General features: G+C 41.9%; 1 protein-coding gene and 1 pseudogene across 2 annotated transcripts in view; one reads left to right on the top strand and one right to left on the bottom strand.

Annotated features, from left to right (window-relative positions):
• LRMDA (leucine rich melanocyte differentiation associated) overlaps positions 1-26,083 on the bottom strand; it is a 1,132,756-nt gene that overhangs the window by 940,973 nt on the left and 165,700 nt on the right. The gene's annotated exons all lie outside the window — the stretch shown is intronic.
• Positions 21,318-23,244, top strand: LOC119510356 (annotated as a pseudogene).

Below are 26,083 nucleotides of genomic sequence, written 5' to 3'. Positions count from 1 at the left end.
AATGAAAACTTCCCAAATTTAATGCAATGCATCAATAGTCACATACAAGATGCTCAATGAACTCCAAACAGGTTTAACCCAAATAGATCCATACTGTGCAATGCTATAATCAAACTGTCAAATGCCAAAGGGAAAGAATTTTGAAAGCCACAAGAGATGAGCAACATGTCATGTAAAAAGGAGCCTCAATAAAACTCATTTCTCATCAGAAACCATGGAAGCAAGATGGTAGTGAGAAGACATATCTAAATTACTGAAAGCCAAAAACTGTCAACCAAGAACCTTGTATCTGGCAAAACTATCTTTCAAAAAAGAGGGAGAATGAAGGTACTTCCAGATAAACAAAAGCTAAGGGACTTCGTCACCATTAGATCAGCACTGCAAGAAATGTTAAAAAGAGTTCTGCCACTTGAAAGGAAAGGGCACTCAGCAACTGACTAAAGCCATGTGAAGAAACAAAGATGTCCAGTAAAGATAATGACATGGGTAAATATAAATGCCAGTACTATAATAGTTTTTATTTGTAATACCAACTTTTACTTCCTATAGGATCTAAAAGGCAAATGCATAAAATATGATAAATCACTGGTTTTGGACTCAATCTATAAATATGTAATTTGTGACAAGAACTACAAAAGGTGTGGGGACGGACTCATAGAGGAATATTGTTTGTGTATGCTATTGAAGTTGTTAAGATTGTTATAGATTTAGGATGTTAAGTTTAAGCCCCATAGTAACCATGAGGAAAATATCAGTATGCAAACTGAGAGACAGAAAGTGTAATACATGTTACCAGGGGCAGGGGAAGGGCAATGGACACTTAATACGGAAGGAGTATGGGGTTTCCATTTGGGGTGAAGGGAAAGATGGTGGTGAGGGTACTGCAACATTGTGAACATGATTAATTCCACTGAATAGCATGCTTGGAGGGGGGGGTGGAATGGGAAGACTTGTGTTGTATATATGTTTCCACAATTTAAAAATAAAGAGAAACTAACGAGATGATGATAATTAAATGCAATACATGACATCGGGATCTAAACATGGAAGAGAAAAGGAGTCAAAAGGACATTGGGCATTATTGGACATAACAAAAACTGCAATATAGATTGTAAGCTTTATTTCACTGTTAAATATCTTCAACTTGAAAACTGCACTTAAGGTAATAACATAAGTAAATATCCTTTTTTATAGGAAGTGTACATGGAAGTACTGTGTGTTCAAGAAACATGCTATGTGCAACTTGCTCTCCAATGTTTAGAAAATAGATGGTAGATACAGTGATATGACAAAGATGGCAAAATATCAAAATTGATGGGTCTGGGTGTCTGGGGGTGATGGGGATAAGGGTATGGGGTTGTATTTTTTTGTGACTATCCTATAGATTTGAAAGTATTTCAAAATAAAAACTGAAAAATATTAAAATAGAATACATAAGATTACAATAAAAAATAAATTATATTGAAACAAATTTTTTAAATAATGGTAATTATCTCTTCCTTTTCATTATTTATACTACTGCCTTCCATTTCTTGTCTTACCACATTAGCTAAGATAGTGATTGCAAACTCAAATATCCACAGGGCCAGGCGGGTAACTTAACTCTGTGAACCGAGCCAGGTGAGGACTTTGGAAGTGAAGTCCTGTGTCTACAGGAGGCAGCTGACCCTCGTTTCCTACCTCATGTGACATTCAGGAGTAGAGGCCTCATCTTACCAAATTTTTCATGAGAAGCCAGAGATAAAGATGTTTATGGAATCTCCAGTTCTTTAAAATCAGCAACTGATTACTTTTGAACATTGGGCCAAAATAGAAGGCCTGATGATTGAATTCAGCCCAAAGGTGACCAAAAACTTCTAGGCTAGATCTTCCAGAATTGAACAAAGTGTTGAATTTAAATCATAATGGAAGTAGACACCCTTGTCTCAGCCGAGACTCTCTAGCAATGGGCCACTAACAAGCATGTCTGCTTTTGACTTGAGCAAAGAGACTCTATCATATTAAGTTAATGTTTTATGCTAGCTTTTATTTTATCAGAAATGAATTTTGAGTTCTATTAAGAGGATTGGTTTTCTCCTTTTCCTCTATGTGATTACTGATATTAAATTTCTTAAGACTACAGGCAGGGGAAACCTAGAATCCTTAAAATATACTTCCTGCAGGAGAATACACTATAACTTGTGCTTTCCAAGAAAAATTGATACAGATCTTCCCTAACTCTTTTTTAATTTATTGGTTTACTTTTACTGACTCAACATTTGATTAGGATTTGCTTTCTCACCAATATCCCCAAAGCTTATCCTAGTCTGTTAAAATCTGAGTTATAATTCTGCCATTGACATCATCCATGTCAAAAAATTATTCATAACTGGATCCAATGCCAACTCAGTCTACACAACCAATTTCAAATTCCAAAGCAATTCCACACTGCCATCTACATTTGAATTCCCAAGTCCACTTTGATACAATTCATTCTTTGGAAAAATGAGAGCATGACGAATTTTCTGGAAATGGGTCTTGTTTGTGGAGGGGAGGAGCGCATTAAATAAATAAGACAAAACTGGCTTAAGACAGAAAAGACATTCAGTGCATGAATGTAAAAACATCACTAAACTTGGCTTACAAAATTATTAATTATATGTTTGACAGTGAAATATCACAAACAGCTGGGACTAAACAATACAAACCCACACAAGGAGCGGGAAAAAAAACATACTCAGATGCACACCAACACCATCAAAGAGGACGTTTAAATTCAACATCTTCTGCTGTAACAGCTCGTACACCTACACAGCGAACCACCTACCTCAACCAAAAACTCACACACTGGCTGCTCCCATGTCCTATTCCCAGGTTTCTAAGGGCAGGCTCTAAAATGGAAATTCTTCTCCAGCATTTAGAAAGTTGGGCCAGAAATTCTGTGGCCCCCAAAGAGAAAGAGCCACAGAATAATGTGCACGCTGAGGCTGTGAAAAGGAAAGCTGTCACTTGGAGAAGTTTGGTCTTAATTAAATTTAAAAAATAAAATAAATAGTCTCAGTGCCTTGGGAGACTGCTCCAGGGACCGTCCCAAAGACTGACATCCCATCTCCTGTCAAACACATGCTCCAGTGCTCACCACATCTTCTGCCAAGAAGCTGCTCTCCTGAGGCTCGTCCCCAACCCACAGGGAGGAGCCGCCGTCACAAACACTCACGGGAGTTTTTCCAAAAATTCTCACCAGCAGAGTAAATGTCAAAGAAACACCCAAACTGGACATCTTAGGGAGGATGGCTGCCTGATCCCATGACACCAGGAGTAAAGGTTCCTGGCAGGAAAAAGAAAAAAGAAAAAAAAAAGAGGGGAAAAAAAAAGGAAAAAAAAAAAAAACAAGCTCCCTCTTTAGGGACTCCTTCACTGCAGTTCTTTCTGTGTTGGAAGAGGGAAGAGAACAGGCTCTCCCTACACCTGATACAAAGTTACCCTGGTTTCCTCCCCACAAGACCTACCTAATGACAAATAAAAGACAATCTAATCAGTCTTTAAGTCCCACAACATTTTAACAGAGAATGAGGGTGAGTCTGAAGGGTGCAGGCTTAGATGGTGAATTAAAATATTCCTATAAATGTTGCACTTTCTAATAAGTGTGCAAGTTTATTAGTAAAGTCCTCCCTGATCCTCAATGTTGGCTAGCATAAAACAATAAATTTCAAAGTCCAAAGATTAGGGCCTTCTGGAAAAAGAAAAAAGACACTTGCAACCTTCTCCTGTTCTCTTTTAATGGGACAATGAAACACGCTTACTTTTTTGCCTCCAAGTTTTTTTAGAAAAAGCTGACCACCACCAAATAGTGGTTAAAGCATCTCTGAAAATTATGGATCACCAATGGACTTCCCAATTCCTACCCATATTAATGTTTCCAAAGAGTTTCACATCTCAGACGAAGGCTTAAGAGACTGATATCCCCTCTCACTGGATCTCAAGCTGTTTCTAGGTGCAAACGGCACTGGAGTAACTAGCCTTCCAGAGGACAACGCCAAGCTAACTTCCCCCCTGGGATACTGACTGCCACTGTGATATGGAAGAACAGAGTGCAAAGGTTGCTGGATGGGCAGCAGAGATCTTAGAATGTTAAAGATGAGCAAAATAACAGGGGAAGTGTCCATCCGAGGACAGAATACATTACAGCATCCAACACTGACCTAGAAAGCAAGCAAGCAAACAAAATCGTCATCCCAGACAGCCAAAGAACACTGCGTCCAGATGCCAGAATAGGGAAATCAATTTAGGGTGGGTCAATGGAAACAGCTTTACCCTCCAGAAGACCATGGCGAAAACCACATCAATGCCAGTCATAGGAGATCACTCTATTTTGTAAAATAGAAAACTGTTTCTTTGCAAATCTATGGAAACAATGTCACAGGGGCCAAGGGCTGTCACTTTGAGTCAAAGAAGGCCCACTTCACGGTGGCGCTGATGGCCAGCGACGTCAAGGCGAATTACACCCCCACTTGCTGAGAAAGAAATCAAAGTCAGAAGAGGAACATTCCGCTGGACACATACCCATAAGAGTTCGGAAACCCAGCACTCCTTCCAAGCAGTGCTAATCTATCACAGGCTGAAACAAAGGATGCGTATTTTTCCCATCAAGAAAGGGAAAAGACTGGTGACAGGATTCTCCAAAAGGAGATTTATGGACCTATTCTAAAGGCCAAGATGCTTCTGGTGGCATGGCAACATACAGGCAAGGAGTGCAGGGAAGAGATGAGGCTCACTGCTTGGTGGACCCTCAATATAAAAAAAGGGAATAGTAAGTAGAAACTGAAAGGGACACACCCAAAGAAAGAACTGGAGGTCTTCTCCAGGTAGTACGGAGGTCCCCTGAGCTACCGAGCAAAGCGGTCAGTGGTTTAGAAAGAATGCATGACTTAGAGTGAGAGGTCATGAGATCTTGGGCATGTCACAAACTCTTTGAGCCACAGTTTGGCTACAAGCAATTGGAAGATTCTGGGGAAACCAGGTATCATGGCTGAAAATTTGTTCTCTAAGAAGAAGGGGGCAGGAAGATCAAAATAAAGGCAAGTTCAAGCCAGGTTCTGGGCTAGAAGGAAGGAGTTCTGATACTGATTGTGCCGGTTTGAATGTATTGTGTCCCCCAAATACCATTATCTTTGTGGTCTTGTGTGGGGCAGAGGTTTTGGTGCTGGTTAGATTTGTTGGAATGTGCCCCACTCAGCTGTGGGAGATGATTCTGATGAGATGTTCCCATGGAGGCATGGCTTCACCCATTCAGGGTGGGCCTTCATCAGTAGAGCTATATAAATGAGCTGACTCAGAGAGAGGGAAGGGAGTGCAGCTGGGAGTGATGTTTTGAAGAGGAGCAAGCTTGCCAGAGAAGAACGTCCTGGGAGGAAGCCATTTTGAGGCCGGAGCTTTGGAGCAGACACCAGCTGCCTTCCCAGCTAACAGAGGTTTACTGGACGCCATTGGCCATCCTCCAGTGAAGGTACCCGATTACTGATGTGTTACCTTGGACACTTTGTGGCCTTAAGACTGTAACTGTGTAGTGAAATAAAACCCCGTTTTATAAAAGCCTATCCATCTCTGGTGTTTTGCATTCTGCAGCATTAGCAAACTAGAACACTGATTCCAAGTAACTAACATTTATTTGCAAGGATAAAAACCAAACATGAGGGATTGGGGTGGGTGGGTGTAGAGGGTGTAGACAAATTGTATTCATACCCACATAGACCTAGGAGCCAACTTCTAAATGCAGAGAGCAAGTTTCTTATACTCCCTATGTAGACTCAACAAAAGTGCTGATTCCAAGGCGGGAGGCTGCCCAAGTCTTTATTCAGCTTGCAAAGTGTGGGTAGACAAGGAATAGTAACCATGGACTTAGGAGGAAAAGGAAAGAAAGGTACCAACCATCATGAAGTGTCTTCTCAGTGCTAATTTTGCGATGTATGTGTGTGCACTTATGAAATCTCATTTAATCCTACCAGTCACCCATTTTATAGATAAAGAAACTGAGGCTCAGAAAGATGGAGTTTTCAACACACATTCATCAGCAGTCATGATTATTGAATGCGATGGAGATTAAATCACAGAACACCTCAAGGAAGAAAGTTGGTTCTGGGACTCTGACATCCTTTCTGGAAACCCAGCACAACTGGGCCCTGGAGTTCTCCGTTTGGGGAAATGCACAGCTGTTTGCAAGGTAATGAGCCACATTATCCCCGCTTTCCAGAAACCCAAAGGTGGAGAAGCCATCTTGGCATTCACACCTCCACCAAAAAAAAAAAAAACATAGCAGTTAAGACCAGCATCAAAAACTATAGTAGTTCTTGAAAGAGCGGAGTTCCTTCCACCACCACCCCACACCTGCAATCACACATTCCCACACACAGCTCTAAAGCCCCTGAGCATGGCGGCAGGAGCAGCACATTCCACTTCCACAATGAGCACCAGAGCTCAGCCGGCCCAGCCAGGAGGAAAACGCAGCAGGAGGTGCTGTGAGTCTGGCAACACCACAAAAAGTGATCAGCCTGAGCCCAGTCCTTCCATCGGGCAACTGATAACTTGGGATATAAAAATGAAAAAGCACGTTTGTTGAAAACCTTCCTTAAGTTTCTGATCATGATGATTTATGTAAATAAAACGTTCAATTAAAATGTAGGTGTTAATAAAATTACATATATGATGGAATGGCTGTTCTTTCTAAAACTGATCTGCAATAAATTTTCTAAATTCTGATTGCAGGTGATTCAGGCCCCGAAAGCCTTGCCAACAATAGCCAGCAGAGGTCTATTACTGAAGTGATATTAATATAGCTATCACCACCAATTCAAAGCAGATAATAAAGGACTGACACATTTATTATCATTATTAATTAACAGTTTTCTGAGATGGAATTAAATCAATATGCTGCTCTGATATCATTTTAACTAGTTATGCAAATCAAACATTTAGAGCCCATGAACAGATATAAATGCCATTCAAAATTCACTTCACACTTATTACTGTAATATCAGAACTTTCAGGCTTTGCTAATAAAAAAAAGGACTTAATGCTCATTTAATTACACTCAGACATAAAGCTTATGGAATGAAAGTTGAAATAGCTGATTAGTTAGGAAGTCGCAGTAAGGCTATAACACTTGGGATAGACAATGAGATAATAATGTGAAAACGCAGGGCTCTACACCAAGCTCTTCTGGCAGATCCTATTAAAAAGAACAATGACATGTGTAGGAGAATATGTTTTAAAAGTACAAAGTTAGGAGCCCTTTCTTACATCCAGAAAGGAGAAGGGAGGAGGAGGAAACAAAGGAAGGGAGGGAGATAAGAGTAAAGAAATCGTACAACTCCTCATTTATATAAATAGGAAACTGCCAGGTTAAATTGCCCAACATTTCTTCCTAACTGGATGACGATGATGATTGCAGCGACTTCTTCATGCAGAATGCTAACTCTACCTCCTAGCTTTCTTTATAAGAGGAGTAGTATCTCCAATGCTCAAGAGAGCTATCTGGAGAATCACAAGGGAGGCAACAGATCACTGGGCTTCTGGGTCCAAGGAGGGAAGGAAAAGAGGCCGAAGGTTTAACATTTAGAGATTTGGGTTGCTCACTTGGGAAGGCAGCTCAACGCTGAAGAACGGGCGGCACTGAAAGCACTACCAGAGGGATTTCAAGCCCCTCTAGCTCTGTGCCTATTTGGATCACAAGGAAGCTGCTCGCTTAGTGGTTTAAGGCAGTGACGGAAAGAGGCAGTGTTATGTCCTGACTTTCCAAGGTGCCCCAGGGCTCAGGTGGACTTCTGGAAACCAGCCGGGCATGTCCACTAAAGAGGGCGAGTGCATCGGGGTTTGGGTCATGGTTAACCTTCAAGCCCAGTAAGTGGTGCCCCCAGAAGACTGCAAGTACTGCTGGGGCTATGAGTTTGGAGAAGCTTACTGGGGCTTCTAGCAAGCAGAATTAAACTTCAGGTATTTTTATGAAAAGGACCCAACAATATCTGTACTGGAAGTTAGTCTGGGCAATACCTCACTCTTCTTTCTACTCTCAATCGTATTTCCTTCTTCATCTTATAGGAAAGTATTTAATCCTCAGCACAATCAGGTTCAAAGCCAGAAAATGAATAGTGCATACAGCAACAAATAATGTAGTGCAAGCGTTCCGCTATGTCCCAAAATGGAATATAAAAAGGAAAGAATGAAATTTTATTGTTTCCATACCTTCCTCCCTCAACTTAGTATCTTAACATTGTTTTCACATTTTTGCCTCATAATATAAAGCTCAAGTCTCAAATCAGTATCTATTATGTTGTCTTGCTTTTTACCATGGAATTTTACAAATTAAAAATTTGTGATGACTAAAAAGTTAAGACTTCACGCACTACAATGCCACTCCTGAAGGGAAATGTACCTACCAGTAAAAGGAGTGATGGGGATGGGATACATCAAGGCAGAGAAAAAAAAGTCTAGAAATACATAGAAGAAAATTATTAACAGCAGTCAACTCAGGGTAGTCTCATGACAGGTGGTCTGTAATTGTCTCCTTTGTATTTTGATGTATTCTCCCAAGTTTTAACAGAGGGTATTCTTCTGCTGATGAGCATTTACTGCCAACCAGCCATTGGCCAGGCACTAGGTGGGATGCAGGAGATGCCAAAACCAACGGAGACCAGGTCCCTGCTCTCTTGATGAGAGCCATCTAATAGGGGAGACTGCAAACTCAACAAACAATTACAAATATGATTATTTTTGTGGTTTAAAAAGTATTTACCCTTCCTGGTTCTTAAATAAGTTTAAAATTTGACTTAGACTGTTCATTGCTTCCTAAAATGGGAAGTGACCTGTTTCAGCTTGGATGTATTATGTCCCCCAAAACTCCATGTTCTTTGATGCAATCTTGTGGGGGCAGATGTATTAGTGTTGATTAGGTTGGAACCTATTGGTTCAGCGTTTCCATGGAGATGTGACTCAATCAACTGTGGGCAAGAGCTTTCATTAGATTATTTCCATGGAGGTGTCGCCCCACCCATTCAGGGTGGGTCTTAATTGAATCACTGGAGTCTTATAGAAGTGTTTATAGACAGAAGGAGGTGCTATAGCCAAGAGGGACACTTTAAAGTATGCACAGGAGCTGAGAGAGGAGCTGGAACACAACCTGAGATCAGCAGACGCCAGCCACATGCCTTCCCAGCTAACAGAGGTTTTCCAGACGCCACTGGCCTTCACTCGGTGAAGGTATACTTGTTGATGCCATAGCTTGAACACTTATGTCCTTATGATTATAACTTTGTAACCAAATAAACCCCCTTCATAAAAGCCAATTCATTTCTGGTATTTTGCATAACGGGCAGCATTAGCAAAACGGAACATGACCCCAAAGCATATACCTAGGACTTGGGAAATCACTACTTTTTCTACTTTTCCATGGTGGAGGTAGAAAACTTCATTCTGTAACTGAGATCCAAGCATCTAGGTCAACTGTCTCAATGACTAAATGAGTGGCTCCCTTCAACCCTTGCTGCTCTTATGCTAACATTTTAGTGGAATGTTTCCCAAAGCCATCAGCACCCACGATCCTCAGCCTTGAGTCCCACTGTATTGGCTGACACTGAACAGTGGAACTCAATAATCCCACCCACCCCTCACTTCCCACTGGTCCCAAACGGGAAGCACAACTGCCATAAATTACTCTAAATCATCCCCTTAAAGACCTCTTATCTTTAAAAATAACTCATCTTTTCCAGTATCTTCAAATATGTGGAAAATACAAAAGAACACAGGAAGACTATCTATGCTGGAGAAAGTTTCTAAGAAAAGTCCCTACTTTTTGTTACTCAAGAAATTCAATCTTTGGTTAAAGAATAATATGGAAATAATGTTTGTGTCTATGAAGACTTGTATGTGTAAATAACTGTATCTGAGGTTGAATGTAAGACCTCATAAATAGAAAATAAAGTACAAACTCACCCTGGTAGGTCTCATTATGTGGCAATGGGAGAGACTGTTTGCATGGGTAAGTACTGGCCACATGTCAGGCCAAACCCTAACACAGTCTCTAACCATTGTGGGATGAACTGATACAGCATTACCTTCCAGGGAGGTGAGGCCTTGAGTGATGCATCCAGCCAGAAGAAAGCCATCAAGTAGCAGCATCCAAGATGATCAATCAGGGACAAAGTCCAAAGGCAGGACCAGTAAATAGGATGACCACCAAGAGGGGTGTATAGAAAACTAGATCAGGTTGTTGTCACCAACATAGGAGAGGAGAAAGCTCCCCCATCACCAGCCTGTCCACTTCCTCTGTCAGTCAAACAGCCCAGGCCTTCCAGGCAGAAAGTGATCCTATGCCTCCACATAACTGAATTTCACCCCAGCGTTTCCCTGTTTCCATGGCTGTGAGATCAAGCAATGCCTATGGATGTCATGGATAGTGGAACACTCTCTGCCTCTGTTGCCATGTTTGCATAGCAATCTTCCAAGCAGTAGTTTTTAGGACTTTATTAAAATAGAAGTTAAGGTGAAAGCATCTAAGACCCCATGTACTAATGTGGATATATTATGTCCCACCCAAAGCCATATTCTTTAATGCAATCTTGTGGGGGCACACATTATTAGTGTTGATCAGTTTGGAACCTTTTGATTGAGTGTTTCCATGGAGATGTGATTCAATCAACTATGGACAAGACCTTTGATTGGATAATTTCCATGAAGGTGTTAACCCACCCATACAGGGTGGGTATGAATTAAATCACTGGAGCCATATAAATGAGCTGACAAACAGAAGGAATTCAGAGCAGCTGTGAGTGACATCTTGGAGAGCAACTGAGAGTGACATTTTGAAGAGGAACTGCACTAAGAAAGGACAAAACACCCCAAGAGCAACATTTTGGAGAATGCCATTTTAAAACGCAACATAGGAGCAAGCAGATGCCAGCCATGTGCTTTCCCAGCTAACAGGTTTTCCAGATGCCAATGGCCTTTCTCCAGTGAAGGTACCCTATTATTGATGTCTTTCCTTGGACACTTTATGGCCTTAAGACTATAACTTTGTAACCAAATAAAACCCCTTTATAAAAGCCAATCCGTTTCTGGTACTTTGCAAAACGGCAGCATTAGCAAACCAGAATACCCCATGAAGCTTACACACCCCATTCCTTAAACCCTTTCCAAGGACCCTTCATCACTAGCAACTTAGCATGACTTCCCATGCCAGCCAGTCAGAAGGGAACAGCTCTTCTCTCTTTCCCCAGTTTGTAGTCTCTCTCCTGGTTCTACCTCTACTTGGTCTTCAGCCCTAGTTTTTCTCCCTGAGAGCATTTCTTTGGCCTTCCTGGCACTAGAAACCACTCAAGAGTAAAAGCAGCAAGAAAACCTTTAGCTTAGCAAAGGACTGTGGGGAGGTGGGACTGTAATCACGTGAGCTACTGGAAACCAAGGCCAACTGGTTCTCTTGCTGCTGGCATCGGTCCAAGTGGAGCCGAGGTATGTGTGTGGTGTGGGGGGTGCGGTACATAAGCAGGTAGCAAGCAGCTAAAATACAGTAATGTCTCCACCTGAAACTGCCTGCAGATACTAAAATTACACTGTACATTAAAGAAAAGGAACAGATTTTTTCTCAATTTCCTTTCTCTGTGTGACTTCTTAAGTCAGAACCTGGGAAGGAAAAGTATGAGGGAAGATAGTAAGAGAAGAACAACTATTAAAGACTTTTACAGAAAGGAGATTGGGTAGATGCTTCTATTATTTTTTAAACTAAAAAGAAAATTTACTAGTTATAACAAGGAATCAACAGGTAATAGAGAGAGAGTTTTGTGAAAATGAACAAAGTGGGGTTTTCATCTGGGTGAGTAAACCAAGGGAGTTATAAAATTGCTTTTAAAAAACAGGTGACACCTCCTTGACCCCCCCTCCAACCCCACCCCATTGCAATTCAGCCTGCAGTCAGGAGCACACCTGAATGTGGCCTCGGGAGCTTTACTGCCTTGGTGCAAACCCTGGCTCCCCAGCTACCAATAGGACGTCTCCTCAGTTTCCTTACCTGTAAAATGAGAAGAACAAGGGTCCAATCTCACAGGCTCGTTATGAGGATTACAGGTGGTTAATACATGTCAAGTGTTCAGAAGAGTGCTTGGTACGTGGCGAGCACTCAACACACCGTTAACTATGACCGCTGTCAACTTCATCACCCTGTTGGAAAGGTCCCCACCCCCACAAGCCTCATACCGCAGCAGCGATGTCCCCATCATCACCGCTCAGTGCCTGGGGTTTTCAAAGCTTCCAGGGCTGAGAGTAGCAATATCATCTGTGCTGGTTTGGCTCTATTATGCCCACCCCGCCCCAACAAGCCATGTTCTTTAATGCAATCTTGTGCAGGCAGACTGATTAGTCTGTTGATTAGTGCAGAACCTCTGACTGAATTATTTGCATGGAGGTGTGGACCCCACCCATTGAGGGTGGGTCTTAATTAGATCATTGGAGTCCTTTAAAGAGAGCTCACACCAAGAACAGAGAAGAACAAAAACACCCTAGGATATGCTAAGTCAGGACACCCAGACACTTGGGAGCTGACACAGACCCAGATGCCTGCTGATGCTTGGAAACATTTGAAGATGCAGACAGAGGAATGTCTGGAGATGCTAAGCTAAGACATGAAGCCCAGAGTTGCCCTGGAGAAGCTAAGAGAGGACCCCCAGAAGGTTAGAGAGAAACGTCCTGGGCAAAAGAAGCAAGGATGCAGGGGAGCAGAGAGAGAGGAGTTAAGACCAATGCTCAAGCACATTTTGAAGAAAGCCATTTTGAAACACGATCCAGGAGCAAAGGACCAGCAGAAGCCAGCAATGTGCCTTCCCAGTTGACAGAGGTGTTCCAGACCCCATTGGCCGTTCTTTGGCAGAGGTATCATCTTGTAGATTCTTTAGTTTGGACAATTAGAACTGTAAATTTGTAACTGAATAAATCCCCTTTATAAAAGCCAATCCATTTCTGGTATTTTGCATAACGGCAGCATTAGCAAACTAGATCATCATCCTAACACAGGATTACCCTAACCAAACTTGGGAATGTGCAAATGTCCCTGAATGAGATCAGTAGAAAGCAATTTTGAGGACTAGGTCCTTCAACTCCTTACATAACCAGTTTATAATCATGGGGCTTTTTTTTTTTTTTTCCTGGTCCACGATTCTTCTGGGTTATTAGTGCTGCCTTGGTTAGGAAGCTGCAGTATGATCCACTGACTAGAAATACTGGAATAATTTATTGCATTATTACTCCTCTGAACTGAAAGCAATTAATTACCTGGAACAGGATGCACAAGCGAAAATTTATCAGAGGAAAGTGATGAAAAATGTGCCCACTGCTTTAAAATAATAGGTGCTTAATGGTTTTTTTGTTTGCTGGCTAATCTCAGGCATCTTATAAACAACAACAGCTTGGTTATCAGTTGTGAATTCTACCCCCCTCCTTTTTTTTTTCCTTTGTATTATTCTATTGCCCCCTATCTCCCTTGAGGACAGGAAGAAATGCTAAAATACTCCCTTAAAAGTAGAAGAGGGACTCCATTCCTTTTCTGCACGGTAAAGTTATTAATATAATATAGAAAAGTGATAAAATATATCCATATGTTTATCGCCCCTGTTGGTAGCACAAATATATCTGCCTGACTGATGTCTCTCTTTCTATCGCAGTTTACTTTAAAATTTATAAAACTCAGACCAAATAAAAAGAGAAATTCTAAACGGTACATGTACAGTAACTGTTATCGCCAGCAACTCATAAGTGACATTCATACGACCTGCATTTCAAAATCCTCACATATGGTCTCCAAGAATTTTTTCCACCAAGCACTCCCCTCGTCTTTCTGCTATTACGGTCATCAACCATAATCCAAAAAGAGAGAGGTAACAGGGCCAATGTGTTATTGTAATATTTATAAATTTCATGCACACATGGAAGATAGGAACAGGGCTAAATTCATTCTATTTGTTTCTACTTTTCAGAATTATTCACATCTGTATGATTCCGTAATTGTTTCTTCTATAAAGTTATTGGAGTAATTTTGTTCCGTATATTCCCGATCAATTCTCCCTCTCAAGGGCACAGTTGAAAAGTGATATTTGAAAACGGTCTCTGATAGATTGCATGGTTAGTCAGCAGCAGAGACAAACAACCTAATCCAGCACAAATTAGTTCTGCTGCCAGCAATAGTTTTATACAAAGATGTAAATTATGTTGTCAAAATCGGTCGCTTTCTAGCTTGCTGCTCAGCTAACAAGAAACCACTTTGGCTGATAAAGATGAACACTAAGCTCCCCTCTCTTACAAATTTGCAAATCTGCCATTTCAGCATTCTGTTAGCCACAAACAAACAGCCTGCTATAATTGCTTCCTTTCTTCCGGGTGGTATGTTCCCCCCTCGCGCCCACTCCTTCCAGGCTGCTCTTGAAAAGAGCAACAACAAAGACCCAAAGCACCAGAACCATAAACACCAGCAACCCTCAGACAAGGGCTTAAGGCAAGGCAGAGCTCCTGCAGTCAGTCCCTGTCCCTCCCTTCTTTCCCTCCTTCCTTCTTTACAGACCCATCACCTATGGTGCTAGCTGGGTGCAGCCCTTGACAACGTCACTCTACAGTACCGCTAGCTAGAAGACTGAGAGGGCAGGAAAAACTCCTGCTTTTAATGGAAATGGAAATATTCTTACAGCTTTGAACAAGGATTGTCTTTGACAGTAGCCCATCCATTCTTCTTTATTTTACAAGCCCCCATTCCAGGGAAGGGCGGGCAGCAGAGCCCACTTTCCAGGGGCCAAAGAAGAGAGCTCCACCAGGCTGTCTGTGCTCAACTGGCATCAGATAGATCTTAAGCCGGACTGAAAATAATTATGCATTATAACGGTAATTATATCCAGCATAAGTCAAATAAATAAATTATAAATTACAATTACCCTTTAAAGTTGCTAGTCTCACTGTTTGCTTTACAATTAACTGCAGGTGCTTCTGCATGTTTTATTATGGTCCCAAAGTTATACATTTGAAAGAATGGTACAGATGATTCCTGTGTATTTGTTAAATTAAAGCATTGTTGGTAAAATTACGGCTTAATTAATATTATGGGTACTGTATAACAAAATAGTTTACCTTGTACATAATTTATTTCCATGTGCATATCTCAGCCCAGACCCATTACGGCTCTAAGGCAGCTAAAATAAAATATTCCTCCTTTGCTGGCATTTTTCTAAATAGCAGTTCACTAAATCAATATTATTCACTTGGTATTTTTAAAAGCAGTGTATCTTAATAATTACACAGCATTAGAGTTGGCAATAATTTTACTTGCTAAGCATATTAAATTTAGCCGACCATCAGTCAAATAGTTTGTTCTTTCTGAGAATGGGTAAGCAGTGAGTGAGTTTGGAATCATGCTCCTTTGGTTTAACTGTCACATAGAGTTTAAGAATGTGTCTGTGACTCCGAAAGCCGGCCCAGCACTATATATCTTTATTAGCTTCAGTGGTCAGTGCAGTGACCAGTTGTTTATTCTCATTATTCAAGACAAGGTGAGCCACTTGGCAGTAACTGCAATCACAGCTAAAAACATATGACTTTGCAGAAAGTAAAAACCATAGAGAAGACCTAATGCCTGCTCTAAATGGGTTGCCTAGGGGAAGAACAGAAAGAAGACAATTAAATACATACATACACAGTTTTGTATGCCGAGCACTTAGTCTTATTTGGGGGGGTATCTTACAGTTTTTAATTATTCTTAATTCATCATAAACCACTACTCTTTTCATATTTTCCCTGTCCTTGTCTATGTCTTCTTTACTCCTTCTTTCTCAAGCTCACAGAAAATGCCTTAGGAATCTTCTCCCTTCTGATACCATCATCCCTAAAATAAAATACCCCCCCCCCAATCAAAGTCGCTTCTCTCTCATACACACACACACATACACCTTCATTTTCAGAAAATCAATCCAATCACTGAACAAAACCAAAGCAGGCAAATTTTGCCTGAGCTCTAAGCAATTGCCACTACTATCAAGCCATCATTTGATTGATACATTAATAGATGCTCTCACCCCTGGACTGCATGTTTTAGACAAATGGCCAAAACCCCTTTACAGTCCTGGAGGTGAGAAGCAGAGAGAGCTGGAAATCAGCAACCAGTGCCAGGAAATGGTCTCTTACTCCTCAAGAAGAACAGTATCATAAGCCTTCCTCGTCTTCCCCATCCCCTCTTTTTCTCTATGGTTCTCTTACTTTTTCTTCCATGGGCCCCCAGGAGAGGCCACACTGGGATCAGGGCCCCAGAAGAAGCTCAAAGAAGCCCCTCCTTTAATATACTATGGCCAGAGTCTAAGACATGCCCACAGTTGGTTCCAGAGAGCCAGGCACACAGAAATGCCTCAACAGGTCTCCATGACCAGGGAGTCACACAAGTGCCATTGGTTCACTCAACTTCTCTTCTGGGACAGCAGAGACCCACTTCCAACACTGGAAAAGGACAGTTTTCTGGGTGTTTGGCCAATGACTGCTAAGTACCTAACATCCAACAGTTGGGCAAAATAGTTAATGCAGGAATGGAAAGTTGGGGGGTGGGGGAACAAGTAGAAAACTTTATCTACTTAGAGTTTTTGAGCATCTACTCTGTGCTGAGCACTGCATTAGACATGCAGAGAGAGAAGCATAAGGCAAGGATACTCATGTATGAGATAGGCAAACCACCAAGTTCAAAGTCACAGTTCAAAACAGCAACAGAAGAGAGACCAAAAAGTCATAGGATTAACTGTCAATTGTCACACCCACCTGCCAATTACTACAGGAGTAAGTCACCATCCCTAAGATGGGGTGCTACATCTTGAAAAGCAATTCAAAATTGGAGTGCTGAAAAGGAAGCAGAAATATATTCAAGGTGAGCAAGACTATATGTACCAAAGGCCAGATGAGGAAAACCGTAAAGCCTCAGACTACAAGAACCACTTCTACAGACCTGGAATCATGCGCAAGGGTACGGGAAAGTATACTTCTCTGCATTCCCACTGCAGAAGGCCAACTCTCAGCCAAAAGCCAGAGAACAAAAACAATCAGCCAACTCTTCAACCTGCGACCCATTTCTACTTGGGTTATCAAGGCTGATGATTTCTAAATGAGATGCTATGCCTACAGTAAGACTCTTAGTAAATAAAGGTGAATTTCTATTTTTAAAATGTGTCTGAATTATATATCTTCATTCAACAGGTATACTTCATCCAAGATTCTCCTTTCCTGATACCTACAATCAAGCTAAAGTCAGAGCTCAAAGATGACTGACCTTTCTAATGAAAACATCAACAGGCCCTATTTGTGAAGATAACACGGTCCTTCCAAGGGGCAGATAGCATGAGCTCTTTGGTCTTTACCCACAAATTTTTCTCAAGGACCATTCAGGGTATCCTGGCCCAAGACTCTTACCAGATGCAATGAGAGCAAACACCACACCCCGGATAAGGATGGATGACATAATGAGGCAGGAAGGGTGGGCTAACGTTATTAGAACAAAATATGACTTCGGAAAGACAGAGAAAGGGAAAACGTTAAAATTTTTGAATGCCCTTGAACATATAATGCTGCATTTACAGATGAAGATGTTGAGACTCATGGAGGTTAAGAAACTTTCATACAAGGGTCATTCAGCTATTTGGTTTGCAGAGGCCAATTGTGAACCTGAATCTACCTAACTAAAGTAGGTGCTACCGACACCAGCTCGTGCCTCCAGGAGAGTTGCTGTGTGACAATGAGCACACAATCATCTTCAGGAGACAACAGACTATGATGCTAGAGAAATGGTCAAGAAAATATGATGTGGAGATAAAAACTGGGAGAGAGATCCTATGACATGAGTATTTTTCTCTCTAACCCAGCCCAAGAATAGAAATCCATTTGGGGCTTTGTGTGTTCACCCCCCACACTAGAGCATATGTATATCCATCTTTTCTGGTTTGCTAATGCTGCTATCATACAAAATACCAAAAATGGATTGGCTTTTATAAAGGGGGTTTATTTAGTTACACAGTTACAGTCATGAGGCCATAAAGGTGTCCAAGCTAAGGCATCAACAATAGGGCACCTTCACAGAAGGATGGCCAATGGCATCTGGAACACCTCTGTCGTCTGTGAAGGCATGTGGCTCGTATCTTCTCCCTTGCTGCCAGGTTGTGTTTCTAAATGGCTGTCTCCCAGGATGTTTCTCTCTAGGCGTCTGGGGCTATTCTCTTAGTTTCTCCCAGGCAAACTCTGGAGTAGCAAAAGTCTACTTTCAATGGCCGTCTTCAAAATGTTTCTCTTGGCTACAGCTGGGCCTGTGTGGCTTTTTTTAAAATACCCCAGTAATTAAATCAAGACCCACCCTAAATGGGCAGAACCACACCTCCATGGAAATAATCCAATAAAAAGTATTACCCATACTTGGGTGGGTCACATCTCCATGGAAACATCCAATCAAGAGGTCACGCCCTAATCAAAAAGTTCAATCTGCCCCCACAAGTTTGCATCAAACAACATGGCTTTTTCTGGGGGAGATAATATATACAAGTCAGCACACCATCCATCTCTAGCACAGAAATCCCCTTTAGCTGTTCATATTAATTAAAACCAACAAGTACAGACTGAAAACCAATTGTGAGGTACAAACTACAGAGATTGGGAGGGAAAAGTCTCTAGCAGCTTTCCTTCTAACGTGCCCAGCAAATACATGAAGAATCATACTCTATACAGATAGGACAAAAAGATGGGAAAATACATCTATAAAACCTGGTAAAGATGTCCACATTAAGATAGGGTCTTACTGTGGGGAGAAGGGCAAGAACAGAGAATTAAAGAGAATGGGTCTTGGATGCAAATTTTTTCATCACTTTTCCAGTGTTATTACATAACAAATAGAATCTCCCAAAGTTGAAGCAGCTCTCACAAAGGAAAGAAAATGTCAACTTAGAGTCAATACAAACACAGGAAATATCAAACAACAATACAGCAGGTGAACCGTGTTATAAAACAGCCACACAAGAGGAGTGACAAGTCAGTCCATGTTCAATTCCCAACAAATGCTCCCTCAGCTGAGGAAAGTCTCTTATTATTTGCAAATCTTCTCTCTGTTCATCACGGCATTGGATCTTCCTAGGAGAGGGGCAAGAAGCTTGCTCTCAAGGTTCTGTCTCCTACTGGGGTATGGAGGCCCAGTGAGGTTGACTCGTCCACGGTCACCGCCATCAGTAGCACCAGGTCTTCTGACACCCGCTCCATCCTGGTGCCTCTGACACAGATGGAACCAGAGGTAGGAGGCTTTACTGAGCTAATTAAGAAGCAGGCTTGACCTCAAAAACTGTGCGCAACTGAGGAAGGAGGGAATTTATGTGGCGCTTCAGGGACATGAACAAGATAATCAAAGATGGGAAAGAAAATGACGTGTTTGAAAGTGATGAGACTGGGTTGGCTAGAGCAGGAAGCATGAACGAAGGAGAAGAGAGAAGTTCAGAAAGTAAAGAATGAGGGGAGCAGAGAACACATAGTTAAAAGGACTGCCTATGATCCTGCAAGTCAGTGGGGGCCCCTGAAAGACTCTGAAAGGGGGATTGGTATGATGAAAGCAGTGTACAGGGAGAATGCAAATGAATTAATTTGAGGGCAGATTTTTTTTAAACTTTTGGTTTTAAAGTAACTTTAAATCTACAGGACAGTTACAAAAGTAACACAAACCTACAGAGAACTCCAACATGTTCCTATCCCTCATTACCCAGATTTACCCACTTTAATGTTTTGCCACCATTACGTATCATTTCATCTATCCATTAATCTATCAATCTATCCATCCATATATCTATCCATTTCTGAATAGTTGAGTGTAGGTTGCATACATCCTGTTCCTTGGACACTTAATTCTAAGAAGGATATTCACCTGTCTACCTTAAGTGCAGTTATCAAGTTCAAGAAATTTAACATTGATCTAAAACTATGCTATACTCCAATTTTTTCATATGTCCCAATAGTCTCATTGTGACCCTACATTCCTCCCTTGTTAGATCCCCTTCAAGATCATGTACTGCCTCTAATTGTCACTGTCTCTTTAGTTGCACTTTTTTTCTTATCGCAGGAATATATATGCAACATAAACTTTCCTACTCCACCACTCCCAAGCATACCATTCAGTGGGATTAACCACACTCAGTATTTTGCCATACCCTCCCCACCTTCCATTATTAAAACTTTCCCTACACCATTTTGCATTAACTCCCCATTCCCCCTGCTACCAGCAACATGTACACTTCTTTCTGGCCCTATGAGCTTGTGTATTCTCCAGTGTTTTCTTTGTAGTTACCATGACTTAAATTTTTTTAAGCAATTTTATTGAGATGTATTCACACACCATACAATCATCCAAAGTGTGCAATCAGTTGTTCACAGTATCAACTTATGGCTGCGCATTCATCATCACAATCAATTTTTGAACATTGTCATTACTCTAAAAATAAAATCATAAAAACAAAAAAAACAAAAGCATAAAAGAACGTCCAAAACATCCGATACCCTTCCCCCACCCCCCATTATACACTTACTTTTGATCCCATCTTTCTATTCATCTGTCCATACACTGGGTAAAGGGAGTGTGAGCCACAAGGTTTTGACAATCACACAGTCACACCATGTAAGCTATATAGTTACATAATCACCTTCAAAAATCAAGGATACTGGATTGGAGTTCAACAGTTTCAAGTTTTTCCTTCTAGCTATTCCAATACACTATAAACTTAAAAGGGATATCTATATAATGCATGTGCTGGTTTGGATGTATTATGTCCCCAAAAACGCCATGTTCTTTGATGCAGTCTTGTGGGAGCAGGTGTATTAATGTTAATTAGAATGGAATCCTTTGATTGTGTATCTCCATGGAGCTGTGATCTTGCCCATTCAGGATGGGTCTTGATTGAATCTCTGCAGTGCTATAAAAAGAACTCACGAACAGAAAGACCTCAGAGCAACTGAGAGTGATGTTTTGGAGAGAGCTGCAGCTACAAGAGACATTTTGGAGAACTCCGTTTTGAAACACAACCTGGGAGCAAAGGAAAAAGATGCCAGTCATGTGCCTTCCCAGCTAACAGAGGTCTTCCGGACGCTATCAGCCATCCTTCAGTAAAGGTACCCCATTGTTGATGCCTTACCTTGGACACTTTACAGCCTTAAGACTATAACTTTGTAACCAAATAACTCCCCTTTATAAAAGCTAATCTGCTGGTTTGCCACGAGTCTTCAGCTTTCACTGGGGCTGGGGCTCATTTTGCAGCCAGTGGCCAGCCATGGAGCACCCGGGGCCCAGTGAAGGCCCAGATACATCAGGACCCAACGCGCGGCTGGCGATCACCACGGGTTTCGTGGGTTTCAGAAAAAAAAGCCTGCACATTTGACTTGGAAGTGATGTTTGAACAGCTGTGGAAAGAAGTTGGAAAACACTGGAACCAAGAGCAAAAGAGGAAGAAATGAATAGAGAGAAAGAACTAAGAAGGCAAAATGAAGATATTGAACCAACACCTTCAAGTTCAAAAGTAGTCAGAGATTGCTGGAAATCACTGTCCAGGAACACAAGCAGCAGTGAAAGTGAACCAAGTTCTGATTCTTCTGATGATGATGAGTCAATTGGCCCTCCCTTACCCCTCAAAATGACAGAAGAACCATTTAATCTTGAGGAAGATATCCTTGGTCCTTTACTCCCGCCTCTTTGCAAAGAAGAAGATGATGATGATGATGATGATGATGTTGATTTTGAAGAGGAGGAAAACCCTGTCCACAAGATTCCTGACTCTCATGAGGTAACGCTGAAGCACAGCACTAAAATGGTTTCTGCATTAGGTCTGGATCCTTCAGGTGCCTGTTTGGTGAATGGAGAGTATGATTATGATGTTAAGTTTTGTGATTTTGCTGGAATGGATACTTCTTTTAAGGCATTTTGTTCTCTTCAGCCCTGTGAATGCCACCAGATCAACTCATTATAGTATAGTAACACAGGGGACATGATTCTTGCTGTATCTGGAAGCTCTCAGGCCAAAGTGATCGATAGAGACAGTTTTGAAGTAACGGAATATATTAAGGGTGACCAGTATATCGTGGACATGGCCAATACCAAGGGCCATACAGCAATGCTTCATACTGGTTCATAGCATCCCCAAATAAAATGAGAATTTGTGACTTCCTCAAATGATGCAACTGTGAGGGCATGGGAAGCTGACAATCCAAAGCAGCAAAAAGGGGTATTTAAACCACGGATGATGCAGGGTGAAAAGGCAATTCCCACCATGTGTACATATAATAGAGATGCCTGCCAGAATGGAAGCATACAGATCTGGGATCGAAATTTGACCATTCATCCTAAATTCCACTATGAATAGGCTCATGAGCCAGACACTGACACTTCTTGTGTGGCCTTTTCCTATAATGGTTATGTCCTTGCCTCTCATAGGGGTGATGATACTTTAAAATTATGGGATATCCGACAGCTTAATAAGCCACTTTTTTCAGCCTCTGGTCTTCCCACCATGGTCCCAACGAATGACTGCTGTTTCAGTCCAGATGATAAACTCCTATTCACTAGTACATCTGTTCAAAGGGGATGTGGCAGCAGCAAACCTGTTTTGAGTGCAGGACTTTCCAAAGAGTATATGAAATAGACATCACAGATGTGAGAGTTGTCTGCTGCCTGTGGCATCCAAAGCTGAACCAGATAATGGTCAGAACAGGAAATGGATTGACTAAAGTATATTACGACCCCCAATAAGTCAGAGGGGAGCAAAATGATGTGTGGTTAAAACCCAGTGGAAGGCGAAACAAGCAGAGACTCTAACCTACGACTACATCATCACCTCTCAGGTCTTGCCTATGTTCTGTGAGCCCTGCCGGCAGAGTACAAGGAAAGAGCTGGAGGAGGACAGATTGGATCCTCCGAAGTCTCATAATTCCGAACCTCCTGTAGCAGGCCCAGGTCATGGAGGCCAGGTTGGAACCCAAGGGGGCACTCTGTCATCATACGTTGTGAAGAACACTGCTTTGGATAAGACTGATGACAGCAACCCCTGAGAAGCCATTTTGCAGCATGCCAAAGCAGCTGAACACAACCCATATTGGGTTTCTCCAGCTTATTCCAAAACTCAGCCCAAAACCATCTTTGCCAACACTGAATCTGATGAAGAGGAAGCAAAGAACGAGCCAGAATGGAAAAAATGTAAAATTTGAAGAATCTCATTTAAGAGCTGATTGCATGAGGAGGAGGGAATGGTACGGTTTTTTGTTTGTTTGTTTTTTAATGCTTACGAAATTTAAAAATACATTTTTCAACAGAAAAAAAAACCAATCCATTTCTTGTATTTTGAATAAAGCAGTATTAGCAAACTGGAACAGACTTTGGTACCAGAGAAGTGGGGTGCTGCTGAGTTTGCAAATACCAAACATATTGGAACAGCTTTTTAAATGGGTAAGGGGAAGATTCTGGAATCTTGTGAGGAGCTTGACTGAAAAGGCCTAAACTGCTTTGAAGAGACTATTGGTAGAAATATGGACTCTAAAGATACTTCTGATGAGGCCCTTCAGCAGAAATGATAAATATATCATCGCAAACTGGAAGGAAGGCGATCCTTGATTTAAAATGGCAGAGAATTTGGCAAAATTGTGTCCTGGTGTCAGATGGAGGGCAGAATTTGAAAGCCACGAGCTGGGATACTTAGCTGAGGAAATCTCCGGACCACGTGTGGAGAAGGTCGTCTGGCTTCTCCTTGCAGCTTATAGTAAAATGTGACAGGACAGAGGTAAGCTGAGAAATGAACTCTTGGGCACAAAGAAACCAGAAATTGATGGTTTGGAAGATTCTGGGCTTCCAGGAAGTGAGACCCCAGAGGATAGTGCCCCACCTGAGGATTTAATGAAAACTGGAACCAGTCAGTCATTTCAGTACAAGCCAGGATGGGAGATGGAGTTATCCAGAAATGATCTGTGGAAACTCCTGTTGTCTGACAGTTTTGACCCCTGTGTGCGTCACAAGATTTTTGCGAGATCTGTATAGATGGAGCCACTGCCGGCCTGGACAGGAGGAGATGGAGAAGGAACAAATTGAAGCCAAAATTTCTTCAAAGACAGAGCCATGGAGATTGAGATCTGGAGTCAAGAGGTCTCGGGCTGGGAGAGCGGAGTGGCCCACGCATGGAAAGGGTGAGTTTGCCCCAGAGGCAGAGCAACGGCCTTCAGCCTCAATGCTCAGGAAGTGTGCTGCCACTCCAGGACCCAGAGACAGTGGAGCACATTCCTGGGTATTGGGGAGAGCCATGGGCTTGCCACCTCCCACTGTTCAGAGAGAGGAAAGCCTTTGCCCCAGAGAGGCAGAGTCCAGGTGGCACCCCAATGTTTGAGGAGGGTGGGGCCAAGAAAAAGGTGGTCTCCCCAATGTGTGGATATGCTGGCACACTCATCCCAGCATTTGGAGAGAAAAGGGCTACTGCAAAGGCCCTAGGAAAGGATTGTACTCCAGTTCTGTACTCTCAAGCCCCAAGGATACAACGTGGTTCTAAAAATGACTCTCAGACTTGGAAATCTAATGACTTACTGGTTTTAGGAACTGTATTGGTCCCGTGAACCCTGTTTTCCTTTCAGTTTCTCCTTATGGCAATGGTAATGCTTATTCTATGACTGTCCCCTTCTTTGTATATTGGCAGCAGATAACTTGTTCTAAGTTTCAGAGGTCCACAGCCAGAGGGGAATTTTGCATTAGGACAGACCATGCCTGTAACTGATTTTGATGAGATCTTGTATTGACCTATTGTTAATGAAATGATTTAAATTTTTGTGATATCGTGATGAGATGAATGTATTTTGTACACAGAAAGATCATGTCATTTTGGGGTCCAGAGGGTAGGAGGTATTATGTCCCCAAAAATGCCATGTTCTTTGATGCAATCTTGTGGGGGCAGGCATATTAGTGTTGATTAGGTTGCAATCCTTTGAGTGTTTCCATGGAAATGTGACTCAATCAACTGTGAGTGAAACATTTGAATGGATTATTTCCACAGACATGTGACACACCCAACTATGAGTGACACCTTTGGTTAGGGTGTGAACTCTGACTTTCCATGGAGGTGTGACCCTGGCCATTCAGGGTGGGTCTTGATTTAATCTCTGGAGTCCTATGAAAAGAACTCAGAGAAGGGCTGCAGAACAACTGAGAGTGGCATTTTGGAGACAGCTGCAGCTACAAGAGACATTTTAGAGAATGCCATTTTGAAACACAACCTGTGAACAAAGGAAGAAGACTCCAGCCACGTGCCTTCCCAGCTAACAGAGGTTTTCTGGATGCTATCTGCCATCCTTCAGTGAAGGTACCCTATTGCTGATACCTTACCTTGGATACTTTATGGCCTTAAAACTGTAACTTTGTAACCAAATAAACCCCCTTTATAAAAGCCAATCCTTTTCTGGTATTTTGCATAACAGCAGCATTAGCAAACCAGAACAATGCATAAGAACAACCTCCAGAAAGACTTTTTGGCTCCATTTGAAATCTCTCAACCAACTGAAACTTTATTTTGTTTCATTTCTCTTACCCCTTTGGTCAAGAAGCCTTTCTCAATCCTACAATGCCAGGTCCAGGCTCATTCCCTGCAAGTCATGTCCCATATAGGGGGGTGGGTAGCAAGTCCACCTGTCAAGTTGGCTTAGAGAGAGGGGCCACATCTCAGCAACAAAGGAGGTTCTCTGGGGGTGACTCTTGGGCACAATTATAAGTAGGCCTAGCCTCTCCTTTGCAGTAACAAGCTTCATAAGGGCAAGCCCCAAGATCAAGGGCTCTGCCTATTAAACTGGTAGTCATATGCTTGCAAGAGTATCAGGATTTCCCCAGGTGGGGAAGTTTAATATTTATACCATTTTCCCCAGTCCCTCAGGGGGGCTTTGCAAATTTTTTTTTATTCTCTCTGCCATGGCTTAAATTTAACATCCTAAATTTCTAACAATCTTGTTTGCTGTAATTTCAACTTAACTTCAATAAGATACACCAACTATTTTTCCCATTTCCCCGACTCCCCACCTT

The sequence above is a fragment of the Choloepus didactylus genome, chromosome 15 (genome assembly GCF_015220235.1).
Source record: "Choloepus didactylus isolate mChoDid1 chromosome 15, mChoDid1.pri, whole genome shotgun sequence".
NCBI lineage: Eukaryota > Metazoa > Chordata > Mammalia > Pilosa > Megalonychidae > Choloepus > Choloepus didactylus.
Note: the sequence above shows the minus strand (reverse complement) of the source record. Positions and strands in the feature narration are given on the sequence as shown.